Below are 15,777 nucleotides of genomic sequence, written 5' to 3'. Positions count from 1 at the left end.
CCTGAGCTATAACTACTGGTTGCTACATTACTTACTGAACTACAACTACACTCACACACTGCTTGGAAGAAATCTGGAGTTAAATTGGGTGTGTACTTAAAGTTTCTGTCCCTGTAAAATAAATGACAGGGAATGGGCAAATTGTCTAAGAGTAAGAAGACAATACTGTTCTCGTCTGAAAATTCTTCGACGGGTGCAGGGGGTTCGGAAACTTTCTTTTTTCCCTTTCCTAAAGGGGCAGGGTGAGTGGCTGCTCGCAGGGTGCTGGAGGGATCCCTGATTGTCACCCCAGTTTTCCTCCTCCTTGGAGGCTGTGACACGTCTTGGTGCTGCTCGAGAACTTCTCCGCCAGTGGCACTCCCCGCCGTTGATTCCCTCACATCTTGGTGAGGTGCCAGAATACCGACCAACCTTAGGTTGGCTTCAGTGACCAGTTGTTTGATGCTTTTCTCTACATCAGTCATGCTGGCCAGAGATGCTGCTCGAATCTCCATTTCTGGAGTAGGAGCTGGTCATTTCCATGGACCTAAAGAGTCCTAATTTTCTAAGGAAGATGTAGATAAAATAAAATAAAAAGCGACCAGAGAATAAAGAAGTTACCTCCTTAGGTGAATGCTAAGTTGTTGGCAACCAGATCAGTAGTTAAAAAGTACTCCTGGAAGTGCTTTCCTACATTGGACTTGTAGGTAGTCTCACTTAGGAAGATGCGAGTCGATTCCTGGTGACAGAGATGAAAAAACCTTGTGTTGTCTTGGTTGGGGTTGGATTTAAGATCGAACAGGTAGTTGATCTCATGAGGCGTAGGTACTGGCCACTTTTTATGGCTATAAAGGATATAGAGTGCAGAAAGCATTCTATACCCATTTGGGGTTATTTGGAAAGGAGTGACCCCGAAATAATTGGCCACTCCCTGGAAAAAATGATGAAGAGGCAAGATTGCTCCTGCCTCAATATGGCACCTCGAACAGGTGTTGAAGGCACAGCTAGGCAGGTTTGCCTGCTGGTCGTTGGTAGGTTTGAATAAAGTTACCCAAAAAAGTCCGTACTTCCTAAGGTAATTGGTTAGCATCCTAGCAGTGATTTGGCTAGGAGGAGCAACGTACCATTCGACGTCTAGTCGAAGGACATCCCGGGGTTGGGCTTGTGTTTGGATTTCGGGATCAGTATTTTCAGCTCGACCGTTGGTCGAAGGAATTTCAGCTCGAGGAGCAAGATGAGTTGTTTGAGGGTTGGTTGGTTTCTTTTTCTGGGCGGTGGATTTTACTCTACCCATGATTGATGGACTGGTCGAAGGTCTGTTGGATGAGGCATGGGAAAAAGGAATCTCTGGTATGAGTAACGACGGTTGTTCTTCGTCCACGAGCAGCTGAGCGAGCAAGTCGTCGTCGATTGGCCTCTCACCTCCCCACGGATCTTGCATGAAAATCTGCGAACAGAGAATGGGAGATGAGAATTTACGACCCAAAAAGACTAAAAGGTGTTAAGAGTTGGAATAATGTTGCTCCTGTATAAAAGTTAAGCTTTTATACGACCAGCAAAAACACTAAATTCTATGTGAACAGTTTGGAAAACAGATCAAAAAGCAGAAGTGAAAAGTTTTTCAGGAACAACTTTTTCGACTCTGAAGGGGCAGGAAAAACTTAGTTTTTCTACAGGCTTAAAATTGAATTTTTACTTCGATTTTACGCCCTAAATTAATTATCCTGACTACCAAACTAATTCCTAACCCCATGAAAGCGTCTTTTTCCTACTATATTAAGCGCAGATCAGTATACCCATTTACCCCGAAGCAATTTTTTCAAGAACTCAGAATCTAAAATAAAGGGAAGACAGACATTGCACAGCAGGGCATAGCAGAGATGAATCGATCAAGAAACTTACTTGAATGGAAGATTGAAATGAAGACACGGGCGTTGATTCAAACGGTTGGACAAATACACCTTGGATCAGCAAGTTTTTTTGAGTCTGTTTTGTTTTGTTCTTCGGAGTTCTTCAGAGTTATTGAGGAAAAGAAGACTGGTAAAAAGTGAAAAGTGAAAAGAATGGGTTATTTATATTGATCGTGGAACTGTTGATAACTCTATAAAATAGAGTTATTTTACCACTTTTTATGTGCTAATTGTTGCTTAATCCTTGAGTTTTTAATTGATTTATCAACGTTTTAAGTGATTTTGAATTTATTAGGTTAATTTTGATTTTTATATATTTTTGTGTGTTTTTATAGTATATTATTGAAAAATGTTATAGTTTAATTATTTAAAAATAATATTGTTAAGTTAGGAGTAAAAAGATGTAATTTTGAGCTTAAATGTTTAAGTAAATTAAATTTTAATTAATATTTTCATTGAACTTTCATTGTATAATTTATTATTGAAAATATTTGATTTGATTTTAATTTATGTTTGTTTTATAGGGAAGTGGTTGTATTTTATTTGCTCTTGAGGAGAAAGAAAAATAAAGAAGAAATGTGGCATTTTCAAGAGTTAAAGCTGAAAGAAATGAGGACATTTTGGTATTTCTGAAAAGCTTTAGGTCCAAGCTCCAATTCGGCCCAGCCTGCCCCTCCAACTCCTTCAGCCACGCCAGCTGCCTCCAGGTCACGTCTCCCATTTGCCTCTTCCTAAAGCAAGCATATATGCATCAGCCGAATCACTCCAAAGCTCACCAACGCTTGGCACTCACCTGAAGCAATTAATCCCAGGTCCAAATTCCTCCACAGCCAAGGCCCAATGCCAATTTTCTCCCAATCCATTCGGGCCCAATCACACAGCCCACAACAGCTGCCAATCTGCACCCCATGCCAGCCTAGACCAAGCTGCCAATAGCCACCAAAAGGCCAAAAACCACATTTTTATTCCCAATATTTTTCACTCAAATATCAATTCACTTTTCCCTATTTTTCTCACCTAAATAAACATTCCTAATTCATTTTTTTTACCCTAGCTTTTCACTAATATTTTACCCAACCAAACATTTCATCTTTCCAATACTCTTACACTTACTCTATTTATCCTATCACTTCCCAACACAATTAAATTAATCAATTTATTTATTTTAATTTGATTAATTTAATCTCCATATTTTGCCTATAAATAGAGTCTTGTAAGACCATTTGGGGGGATCTTCTTCTTCATCTTTTTTTCAACCTCTTCTACACTCCATATTTCTCTTTTCTTTTCACTATTTTCTATCTACCATTTTCATCTTTTGAAGAGCATGTCAAGTATGTTATTTTGTAATTTTTATTTCAATCTAGTTATGAGCTTCTAATCTTTTTCAAAGGTTATTAAGATGATGATGAAGCAAAACGTAACTAGATAGTATTTTTTGTTGTATGTTGATTTCCCATTTGTACAACATTGTTTATGGATTTTTCTATCAAAGATATGCATTTTTCATCTAGTGTTGATTGTTAAAGCATATTGCACTTAGTTCTTCATTATGCAAAAATATGATATTCTTTGATTAAATATTTTTCATTAAATTGTTCATATCTAATTCTTAGAGCATAAGTATCATATTTTGCCTAAACATAATCTCTTTGATTTTTTGTAGTTTCATTAGGTTGTAACACAACTAATGCTTAGAAATTATATCTTATATAAGTGAAGAAAAATCTTACCTTTTTGAAAGATTAACTTGTGCTTGAATAGAAAATATATTTTGAAAAAATATATAGTGTGATTTATTTCAACTATATCAAAACTTGGGAATCAATATACTTATAAATACTATTGAACTTGCATTTTGTGGATTCTAAAATCTTAATAATCTTATTTTATATATCTCATTTGAAAACCATTTTTCTATTTAATCTTAAATCTTTTCATTACTTGTCTTTTAATTTTCTAAAACAAAATCTCATCAAATATTTGGAACTAGGTTAGAATATTCTTGCTTTGTTTGAAATAGTTTCTTTTGATATTAGTCAACTCCCATGGGTTCGACCTCGTACTTACATGAACATTATATTCCGAAACGATTCGTGCACTTGCGAGATTAAAATATTAAAACACCCTCTTTTGGGATTCAACAACTGTAAAAGAGGTAATGATAGGAGTGAATTTTCAAGGCGTGGGGAAGCGCAATAGCCGTCAGACAGCTTTTGGGAAACCGAAAAGACATGATTGGTTGCCTTTTTCGAGAAGGCATAGACGACTCTGACAGATTTAGTGGGGCACGTGAAGGGTCGGACACTCAAAAGTTTAGTTTATGTTGGTCGCAGTAAAATAAACTTGGGGGCAAATGTTTACCCAAAATGGTTCCTGATGACATGGCAAGATTTTCTTACATGTGTCTGGCACGTGGCGATTTCGAGTGAAGGAATACTGCTCGACTATCGACCAGATAATGGCTGGTTTGTCAAGTCTTGCGGTTTATTGCAACCAGTCTGGTCGCATACTTCCATTTACTTCCTTTGAGATACGCAATCTTGTAATAATTACATTTATTATGTTTCATTTTTATTACCCTGATATGCTGATCTTAATTGTAATTAAGGCCCATTGGCCCATGTAACCCCCTTGAGCCTATAAATAAGAAAGAGAGGGCTCAAGGAAGGGACTTTTGGAATTTTTAATCTTTGGATTCAGAGAAAAAAGCATAGTGTGATTATCCACCAGAAATTGTAATACTCTCAAGGCTTGTGAAACTCGAGAACCCTAGTTCTTTGGTCACAATATTGGGATTCAATATTAGTAAGAACACTAAGTGGACGTAGGTCATTACCATCTTATTGGGGTCGAACCACTATAATCGCTTGTGTCACTTTCTTTCCATTTGATTCTCTTCTTGATTTTCTTTTTGTTCTTTGTCGTTTATTTGACTCCGTGTTGTTGGCAAAATCAATGGTTAATAGAAACATATTGATTTTATGTGATTATTAGCATTTTTTAGGTTATTTTGTTGTGTTTTCTATGCCATTAATTTTTATATATTTTTTATTTTGTGTAAAACATGTTAAAAAATTATTTAAAAAATGGTTTTGGTTTCAAAAATTGCACAAAAAAATTTCCGGGAAATTTTTGGCCTTGCTGCCATTGCGTGCACGTGTCCCTTAGCATCGCCCCCTCCTGCGCACGTGTCACCAGCCAGTAGCCACGGTGAACAGTACGGGTATTGTTCATCCTTTTTTTTTTAAATTAAAGAAATAAAAATGTGAAAATTGATTATTTATAATCAAAGCAAAAAATATCAGATTTGTTTTTGCATTTAAATTTTTTTTTTTTTTAAATAAGATAGTTTTGTTGGTTGAGATTTAAATAATTAGATATTTTTTGCAAATATTCAAATTCAAATTTAAAAATAGACTAACAACTTAATTTTAAATATTTTAATATATTAAAATATTAGAATTAAGATATAAGATATTTAAGATATTTTCTTTTAAATATTTGTTATTTTTATTAAATCTTTATTTAAAAATATAAAATATATGTTTATTCTTGTGTATCCTAATTTCAGCACGAGTCTTTCACTCAGATCGTGTGCAGTTGGCAAATAAATGCATGGAAGAAATAGCCAAGGAATCCATGTACTTTCCATAAAGACAGCACGAATTTCATGATGGTTGTCCGAGCTAAGGATGCATTAATTGATAAGCACGAGCTTATAATATTTATAAGCCACGACCTCCTCAGTATGAGCTCGACGGTATATCCAGCTCATGGTAATTTGAAGATATGGCGTATCCGCGGATCCCCGAAGACCCGGATATTGTATACGATCGTTTATGGCCAGCCTGTGATATTTAATGTCCCAAATATTAGGAGACTATTTATTTCATGATCAGATCATATCCTAGTATAAATGGGAATATTTCATATTAAATGTAATAAATACGCAAATCCGTGATTGACTCATGGGGTTACCCAAACTTGTCCAAGGAATTTCTCCATAAATACTGAGAAATTTGGACAGGAAAGGGGACGATAATTCTGTAAGACCGAAACTCTGTCAAAATAGAGAAGAAAAATAGTAATAATATAGACTCGTGACTAGTTAGATTTTAACCATTAAACCACGTAAAAAGACCAGTGTTCTTAAGAGTTATTTTCTTACTTCGGTTTATTATCAAGCACTAATTCAACATTGTTATTTTCTTAATTCACTGTTGGCGAAAAACTGCGTCAACAATTCTATAGGTTTTAATGTTTAAATTATTTGAAATTTGAAATTTGTTAGTTAGATATTTTTATGGATATTTGAATTTGTTTAATTGTTTTGAGATATTTTAGGGTTGTTATAACTATTAATATTTTATTTTTTTAATAGTTAAAATATTAGCTTATAGTTGTAACAACACGAGATATTTTTTGAAAAACAGTTAAGATATTGAATTTAAAGTTTAAAATTGGTTAAATTTTGAAAAATATCATTTTTTTTATCCAATTAATAAAATATTTAAATTAATTTTGGTTAATTATTGATAAATCCTATTTAAATTAAACTGATTTTTTTTTCAAAGTAACCTAAACCAAGTTGATTGTTGATAAATGAAATTTAAATTAACTATTGTTAATTGTTGATAAATTTCATTTAAATTGACTTATTTTTTTGTAAAAATTTAATTAATTTGAATTTTTTGATAAATTCTAGAAAATTAATTGTGGTATTTTTGCAAATGAAATAAATTGTGGTATTTTTGCATAAATTCATAGACTTGCTCATATAGTAACATGATTAGGCTCATCCAATTATAACATGTTTGTTTGCACTATATATAGTATTTTTGTAATTGAGCTTAGATGCATATAGTGGCCCATATGTTTGTTAGATACATGGATTTTTTACCAAATGAAATATTCGTAAAATGATAGGTTTTATTTGGACCCATTAGAAAATGTAATGTTTAAATTCCTCTCTTGTGGGTGATTCCATTTGTGAAGACTCATTTGCTTTGCATGACTATAGTGGGTCTAATCAATTAATAACAATTAATAAAACGAAGGTTTAAATTCTTGTCTTTTGGACCTTGTATGGAAGTATGGAGGTCTTTTGTAGTGGGAACAACATACTGGATCCAGCCCTCATCCATACAAGCCCAATTGTTAAGGCTAATTTACCTGAGTTGGACTTAATTGTATAGGTTCATTATATTAGTTAAACCTAAATATTGATTAGCAACAAATTAATTCTAAATTAGTTGAATTTGTTTTAATGTGACACTTTAGAATTAATATAAAATTATAGGACTTTGGTTTTAAAAATTTAATCTTTTCAATTTTTTGGAGAACCATAGTCATTAATTTTCTAAAGATAAATAATGAAAATACTAATTTTAATTTTATAATGAGCTTATTTTAAGAATTATATTCGATCTCCACCATTGGTTTAACAAAGTCAATAGCTTAATGAGGTCTCGAGACGCTTTGATTCGTCCCCCTACAGAAGATGTTCATTAGTTATTTTGACAAGGTTAGATTTCAAAAGATAGATAATTATATAGGTTAAATTCTACTAGACTCACTCCTACGGTGACTACTATGACTAAATCTATTAATTATCGAAATCGTGGGTCTAGCTCATAAAATAAGAGATTTTGTTTTCTTATTTTGATCGAATAGTAGGTTGTTAATAATGGTGTCCATTATTAAATAGTGGTATTTTTTACTCTCGCCAACCGGGACAATGATATCATAGATTAGTTAAAAACCTACAGAAATAGAGATATGATTATTTTGTTATTTTTTCTTATATCTTACATAGTTTTGGTATATGTTGTGCTATTTCTTGAAATTTGTGTGAATAAGAGTTTTATTGAGCAAATGTGATTGATTTCTATTTTATTGATAATTTGTAATTTTAAGTATGGTTGTGTCTACTCCCATCCTTTCTCAACTTTCGATGGAGAAAATCACTAGAGAAAACTGCCTTAAATGGAATCAAAACATCAACATTGTGTTGACTGGTGACAACTCCAAGTTTGTCATGACTGAGGAATCCCTGGAAGTTCCAGCTGAAGGAGCTACCAAGTTTATGAGGGATAAGTATGAGCGTTGGCAGACAGCTAACAACAAGGCGCGGTACTACATGTTGACTAGTATGGTTGACACTCTTAAGACAAAGATGGAGAATGTCAAGATGGCCTACGAAATCATGGATCAACTCCAAGACATGTTTGGTGTCAAGTCAGCACAAACTCGTTTTGAGTCCACCAAGAAATATGCCAATGCTCGGATGGCACCTTCTCAACATTTCCGCGATCATCTGATCAAAATGACAAACTACTTTCAGGAAGTTGAAAAGCATGGAGCAACAATAGTTGAGGAAACTCAAGTTGGCTTAATCCTCAACAGTCCCTCTCCAGTTTTCCTGCCGTTCACCACCAACTATGTTTTGAATAAACTCAACTATGGTTTGACGCAGCTCGTGAACGAGCTTCAGACTTTTGAGTCTATCATGGGTGGACTAAGTGAGGGAGGAGAAAAGAAGACAATTACTACTATTGCTGCCGATCCAGCTAAGGCTAAAGCTAACCAAGCTTCGTCTTCGAAAGCTGGAAACAAGAGGAAAGGTGGACAAAACAACAACCTTAAGCCTGCAAAGACTGGAAAGACGAGTGCACAACCAAATGCACAGATGCCTAAGGGGAAGAACAAGAAAAACAAGAAAGGTAAAGGTAAGTATTTTCACTGCAAAGAGAAGAGGCATTGGAAACAGGATTGCCCCAAGTTTCATAGCAGCGAAAAACAAAGGTAATGATTATAGTTCATTTATCTTAAAAACATGTGTTTTAGAGAATGATAAATCCATTTAGATTATTGATTTTGGATCTACTAACCATGTTTGTAACTCTTTACAACTTCTTGAATCGTGGGAGGAAGTGGACGAAGGTGGCTTAAAGCTTAGAGTTGGGAACGGAGCGTTCATTGCGGTCTAAGCTAGAGGAAGAGCTCGTCTGAAGTTCGGAAATAAATTTTTAATTTTAAATGATGTAGTTTTTATTTCGGATTTTAGTAGAAATTTAATTTCAGTTTCCATTATGCAATTAGAACAATTTGTTATGACTTTCATAAGTTCTAATATATCTATTTCTTTCAATGGATCACAATTGTGTATTGCATATTTGGAAAACGAGCTTTATAGTTTGCGACCTAACGAACCCCTCGCTCTTAACAATGATTTATTTAAAGTAGCTAAACCTATGACCAATTGTTTACCGAGTTTTTCAGAAACGAATACAAGCAAAATAATAAAAAGATAAGAACTGCGGAAGTGCGGAAATATAAATAAACAAACAGGTTTTTTACGTGGTTCAGGCGTTAACGAGCCCTAGTCCACGAGTCGATGTTATTATACTTGTAGTGGATTACAGTGAAATGGCTGGTGTATAAGACCCTCACAAACTCACAATGTTTCTCTCGGGTTCTCTTGAAGAAGATGAAGCTCGAGAGATTTCAGCAGAGTTCTTGCTATGTAATCTTTTTTGGCCCTCCTTCTATCGTAAAATGAAGGGGTCTTTATAGCTAGGGTTTTGGATTAGGGTTTCACTCTGCCCCCCTGAGCCTTAATTACACCAGCCATAAATAGGGGATACAATTACCGTAGTCGCCTGGCTACCAGGCTCTATGTGGGTATATTTACATGAAAGTATGGGGAATGCACAAAGGCAGCTGTCTTTTCCAGGCTGTCAGCGGAACAGTAGGCGAAGTGGTACTTTTAGGCGTGCTGGGATGTGTGCGGCCTCGACCTATCAGGCGTGTCAGGCGGGATCCTGTGTCAGGTGGAGATCATTCCAACTATGCCTCCTCCATGACTCGGCCGCTTGGTCTTCTTTCGTGCGAGGCACGGGACTGTATCCGCGAAGGTAGCCTGAAGAGCTTCTCCTGGAAAAACCTTCCCCGAAGGATATCCCTTCGGGAGTCCGGGATAATTGACGAGCCTCCGTGACCTTCGGTTGCTTGAAAGAGTAGGCTTGACACTAAACGGGAGAGGCGAAGCCTTTCTGTCCATCCGTGAGCTCTGGTCACCTTTCGTGAAAGACTTTGATAATTCTGCTTCCCCGAGGCTATCCATCTAAACGCTATCCGGAAATCTGGATAACATTTACCCCCCAAGGTCACGGATCTTTGAAAGGTCCGGGAGCTTGTACAGCCCTCCGGGTATTCTGGTTTCTAGATTAGGCGAGGGGTCACCTCCTGTGTTCCTGGAAGGGTTCCTTTTTCCCGCCTGAGTGTTAGTATGAAAAAGAAAGGAAATTTCTTCTGTTTGAACTCAAGTACTCAAGTGTGGAAAAGGGCCACGCGTCATGCCGGGTATGGCTCTGTGACTAAGACGTGTGCGTGAGGTGACTGGCTGAGTATGCGTGCGTCAGGCATCTGAGTAGTGATTTGACTGTATTTAATGGTACACCGGGCCCGAGATGGTATAATGATGGGAAATAAATACTTTATTCCCATCCGAGGAGTCATAAATAGGACCGACGCTTCATCTCCAGCCGTCGGATCTGATGCATGCGGTATGGGAAGATCAGGACCGTCCATTTGTAGAATTCGAAAGGACTTCGTTCTTGCTATAAAAACGAGGGAACGGACCTTTCTTCCTCTTTACGCTCTCAAATTCTCAAGCTTTCAGATTTTTGGATTCTCAAATCTTCGAACTCTCAAGCTATCAAGCTTCCTTTCCTGCGAATTCGCCACTTCTTTTGGTAAGGAATCCTGAAACTTTTCTTTCAACTTGACCGTAGGTTTGTTCCCTGAAGCTCTAAGTCTGAATCGTTGCCTTGTCTTGGCAGCATTTACTTCACGTGATCGTGCGGTGCAGTGACCCGGTTACTCCTTCAATCTTCAACTACCCGAACACCAGTAAGTATTTCTACTTTGCTCTTTCCTTCCAATCCTTAGATTGTTGGTAGTTGTTAGGGTTGAGTTTTCTGCCGGTGTCGTCTATATGCATGTGTGAATAGGGCTTTGATAGGCATGTGACTGATGTGAGTCAATAAGTAATCTCTTTGCATGCTTTGACGATTTGCGTTTGGAAAGTCGTTCCTCGTCTTGCTTGTGCTGTTCTGGTTTGCCGTTTTAGGGCATAAGCGTGAGCGCCTTTAGGGTGTCTTTCTCTGGAAAAACACTTCTCTTGGCGGGCTTAGGCTCGGAGTTTGAGTTTGGTTCCTTGCTGTCCTTCGGGTGGCATGGTGCCAACCCCTCGGCAAGCTCGGTGGGAGCCTCTCCAAGCAGTTTTCGGGGAGGGTCTCCCCGACGCCTTTGATACCGCTAGGGTATGACAAGGGTGCTGACTGCTTAGAGTGTTTTCTTCTTTGTTTCTTTTGTTCAGTGACAAACACCTCAAAGGAACAAATCATCGCTGCGGTAGAGGCTGAATCTGCACAGGAGCAAGGTTCCCCTGTCGCTGGCGCAAAGGGGAAAGGAAAAACTAAAGTGGTCGCGGCTAGCCCACCGACTATCAACAGTTCAATCTGGGAGATGGACCAGAAGCCGAACCTGTTCAGGAACTACGGCATGCTGGAGCTGTACTCCTCAGAGGCAGGCCTGAAGAACATCCCAGGCCTGATGTGGCACCGTCTGTCGGTGCTGGGTGAGTCTGCTAGTCAGAGTCATGAGGGCTTTGGTGCCTGGAGCTGGGCACACATAGTGTGTGGGGCGCACTTGCCCCTAAGAAGTTATTTTGCCAATTTCTGTGTGAAGGCGGGGATTGCCCCCTTCCAGTTGATTCCCCCCAGCTATAAGCTCCTAGCGGGGTGGTACATCTTTTGCAAGTCCCGGGACCTGGAGGCCCCTACCCCGGAGGAGGTGCTATACTTCTATGGGCTGAAGTCTCAACCCATGAGAGGTCATCCAGACAAGGTGGGGTTTTACAGGCTGGAGAGGTACCCGGACGTGATGTGTCCCACCTGTCATACCGCGAGGGTTCCAGATCTCCGGGAGTACTGGTTCCTGACGACCGGCTTCCCATTGAAGAGGGTGCCAGCCCTATCTTTGGACTTCAAAGTCCCTGGTAAGTGCTTCTTCCTCTCCTTTTTAACTTTGTTTCTTTACGTTTGGTTTGCCTTTCGGGAGGATCTCTAATGCTCGTATTTGGATTTTGCAGAAGTCGTCCCGCGGACACCTCGCTGTGCGGAGATGATAAGGAGGTCAAAATTCTACGAGGGGCTCTCGGAGGAAGAGCTGAAGGTGGAAGGACTTGTGACCATCGAATCTTTGAGGGAGTATGGGCTACTCGCCTCTTTTCAAACTATTGAGCCAGTGAGTGGCAGGGGGCAAAGTCAGGTGTCAGCTGACATCCGGGAGCAGATTGCCCTGGAGCTGTCCAAGGTGATCTGCCAAGCGGCCCGGGACGAGAATAATTTATCTCCTAGTTGGGCGGAGAGGTTCCCCGACCCCCAGCCGGAGGAAGAAGAGATCGAGGCTCGCTACGCTGCAGCTTACCCCAATGAAGGGACTCCGGGAGCTGGCACCTCCGGAAGAGGTAAGACTAGTTTTCGATTGATCCACACCCCGAGCCTGTCTGAGGTTTCCCAGACTTCTCAGGCGGGGTTCGATCCCTGCTTCCTTAGGCTAGATCCGTGTAGGATACCCTTTGACAGATATTGCGATAGGGTAGATGAGCTCCTCGGGTGTTTGAGTGACGATAGTTTACCAGAAGGTGTCACCATGGTTGACCCTTCTTCCCTCAGCATGTTATTCCCAGACTTCGAGGAGCACGGGAGCTTCCTGGAGCAGGAAGCGATGTTTTGTTTTGCTCGGGGAAGGCCATTCACGTTTCTCATGCATGGTCGTCCCTTTCAAACTTTTCTCTTGCTTGTTTCTTGTTCCACGCTGGTGGACTTGTTTGCGCTTTTATGTTGTTGCATGTTTTGTTTTCTGCTTATCTTTCTTCACATCGCTTGCCGGTTGGTTAACTTTGCTTCGTGCATTGCTTGCAGGACATCTCGAAGCAGAGATGTTGGGGAGAGTCACCTCACTTATCAAGAAGGCCGCCACCAGCCAAGACCCGTCCAAGGGGAAAGGACGAAAAGCCAGAGCTGGTAGGGGAGGTAAAGCTGCCACATCCAAGAAGACAGGTGGCGAGGCGCAAGGGTCTCCGGCGGTGGAGAGGTCTCCTGCCAAGGGGCCTTCCGAGACCATGGCGGCCTCGAGTAGTAGCAGTGACGGGGAAGGGCTTGTGTTCCCCGCGAAGACGACCGGGACGAGCAAGCGCCCCGGAGGAGAGGGTGAGGGCGACAAGAAGAAACGCCTCAGACATTCTTCTCCCGGAGGTGATGGAGACCTCCGGGCTGCGCGCAGTCCTCACCAGACTACTATCACCCAGCAGCAACCACAACAACAACAACAACAGCAACAGCAAAGGCAACCACCACCGTCGCAGCAGCAGCAAAAACAACAGCAAAATCAGCAGCAACAACAAAGGCAATTACCTCCGCCACCGCAGCAGCAAAAGCAACAGCAACAACAGCAGCAACAACAAAGGCAATCACCTCCGCCACCGCAGCAGCAAAAACAAAAGCAACACCAGCAGCAACAACAAACCGGGGCAGTAGTGCCTTCCCTATCGTCCCTGATACCCCTTTTACCTCCTCCTCCAGTCCAAAGGGAGTCCACCCTTCCGGGGTCTCCTTCTTCTCCTTCTCTTCCACTTTCTCAACAAACAAGCCTTCCTCAGCCTGGCCTGAAGTTCCAATTTCCTCAGAAGCCAACCCGTTTCTCCGCTGCCCTCCTGGAGGGTGTAAGACGGGCTGATAATTTTTTGAAGAGGCGGTTGGAGGCCGAGAAGGCTGTTACTCAGGGAAGGGCAGACAACTTGTCTGCCGTGAAGAGAGCAGAGCTGGCAGAAGGGGTGAGATCCCTTCACCCGGCTGGAGCGGTTCTGGATGGCCCAGCCTTGGAGAAGAGGCTGGTGCCTAGACTCGGGCGTGCTTTGGCGCCGTTCGGGGCGGAGATGATGGAAGACATGGCCTTGAGCTTGTGCGAGCTCAATTCTGAGAAATGGGCCATCAGTAGCAGTAAGGACCCGCTGTTGCTGACACATGCCGTAAAGCAGCAACTCACTGGGGTGAGCTATCAGTTACTGTGTTCTGGGGTCGTTGGTCTTAGTACATTTGGTTCTGCTTAACTTATTCTGCTGTTTTTCCTTGCAGGCCTCTCTTATCGCGAAACGCTCGTTCCGGGAGGTGGGTGCAGTTCTGGTTCAGTTGGAGGAGAGCCAGGCGGGTCGCCAGGCCTTGGAGGCAGAGAAGCAGAAACTGACCCAACAGGTCGAGGGCATGAAGGGGGAGGCTATGGAGAAGATTAGCCAGGCCCGGCGCACGGCCGAGGAAGAGGCAGATAAGAAATATCTTGCCAAATATCGAGAGTACCGGGCCAGCGCAGAGAATGAGTTCCAGCAGCGGTCGGATGACTTGAAGGCCGAAAACTCCAAGCTCCGGGAAGAGCTATCCCAAGCCAGGGAGGAGAAAGATACCTTGGAAGCCCGCTTGCAATCGAAAAATGATCTCCTCCTTAAGCGGCAAGAGGAATATGCCACTCTTCAGAATAGGCTTCACAAGGAGGAGCAAGATCATAAGAGGAGCAAGGATCTCGCGTCTATGCAGGAGTTGGGGCTTGCTGAGAAGGATAAACAGATTGGAGCCTTGCAATTCACCGTCAGGGCACATGTAACCGAGAAGCAATCCTTGCTGGGTCACAATAAGGTGCAGCGCAAGGAGATTGATTCCCTTAAGGGAGAGAGGGATGCATCCAAGACCGAGCTGGAAAAACTGAGGGCTCAATTGGCTGTCGCGGAGGCAAAGCTGGCGACCTCTGAGGTGGAGCGCTTGAAGGAGAAGGAAGATGCCGAGGTGGTGCTGAATAGAACGATTAATCTATCCCACGTGGTCCTCATGCACCAACTTTGGAAAATAAACCCGGAGGTAGTAGGCTACCTGGGAGAGGACGCCGCCGCAATGAGGGAAAAGATACAGGCGTGGGATCAAAGCCCAGAGGTGTACGTCCAGACTTATAACATCGATGAGCCTGCTAGAGTCCCTGAGGCAGAAGATCCCGAAGAGGCGGGGACCTCTGAATTTGCCATTGATGACGCTCCATCTTCCAATGAACTGACTCCGCCAGCCCCAGTTGAGACCGCTGTCTCCGAGCCCCCGGTCGTGGATGCCGCTGCCACCCCCAGTGCTTGAAGGGGTCTTATCTTTTGTAAAAAATATTCTTTACTGATTGTTATTTTTCATTTGTATTTTTCTTTGGGGCGAAGCTCCCTGTACTCTTTTCTCATTGCAGACATATTTGCCATAATTATAGCATTTTTCTTTCCTTTCCTGCCGAGTTCTTTGTTTAACTTTGCGTTTAGGGTAGGCTTTTATACGGTAGAAACTGCTGTAGGGGCGCACGAGGTTTTGGTTCCAACGGCCAGAACCTATGCATTTCCAATTTGAAGCTCCAACGGCTAATGTCTTTTCCCACGCAGTTTCTAGGTTATGAAGGTTTCTTGGTTCCAACGGCCAGACTCCTTTCACCGTATTTCAACTTTCCTAAGGCAAATAGCCAATCCCAGGACTTGTAGTTATACCGTTCGCTGGGATTGCTAAGGTGAGTCGTTCCATGGTGCCGGAACGGGAGTTCTTTTGGTGAGCGTCGTTAGACTTAGGGTTAGATCTTTGCGAAGTAAAACTAACTGTCATTGCGAACCTCATGGTGGCTGACATCAGGGACCTGGCATGAAACCCTGCGAGGCAAGGCTCGTTGCGGTCGGGGAAATTTCCACGCCCACCATGTGCGATCCCGGAGCAGGGGCTTTGCGAAGCAAGGCCTGCTGTAATTGGGGGAT

Source organism: Humulus lupulus, chromosome 5 (assembly GCF_963169125.1).
Source record: "Humulus lupulus chromosome 5, drHumLupu1.1, whole genome shotgun sequence".
In the NCBI taxonomy this organism is placed as follows: domain Eukaryota; kingdom Viridiplantae; phylum Streptophyta; class Magnoliopsida; order Rosales; family Cannabaceae; genus Humulus; species Humulus lupulus.
The sequence above is the reverse complement of the archived record's forward strand: the minus strand, read 5'-3'. Positions refer to the sequence as shown.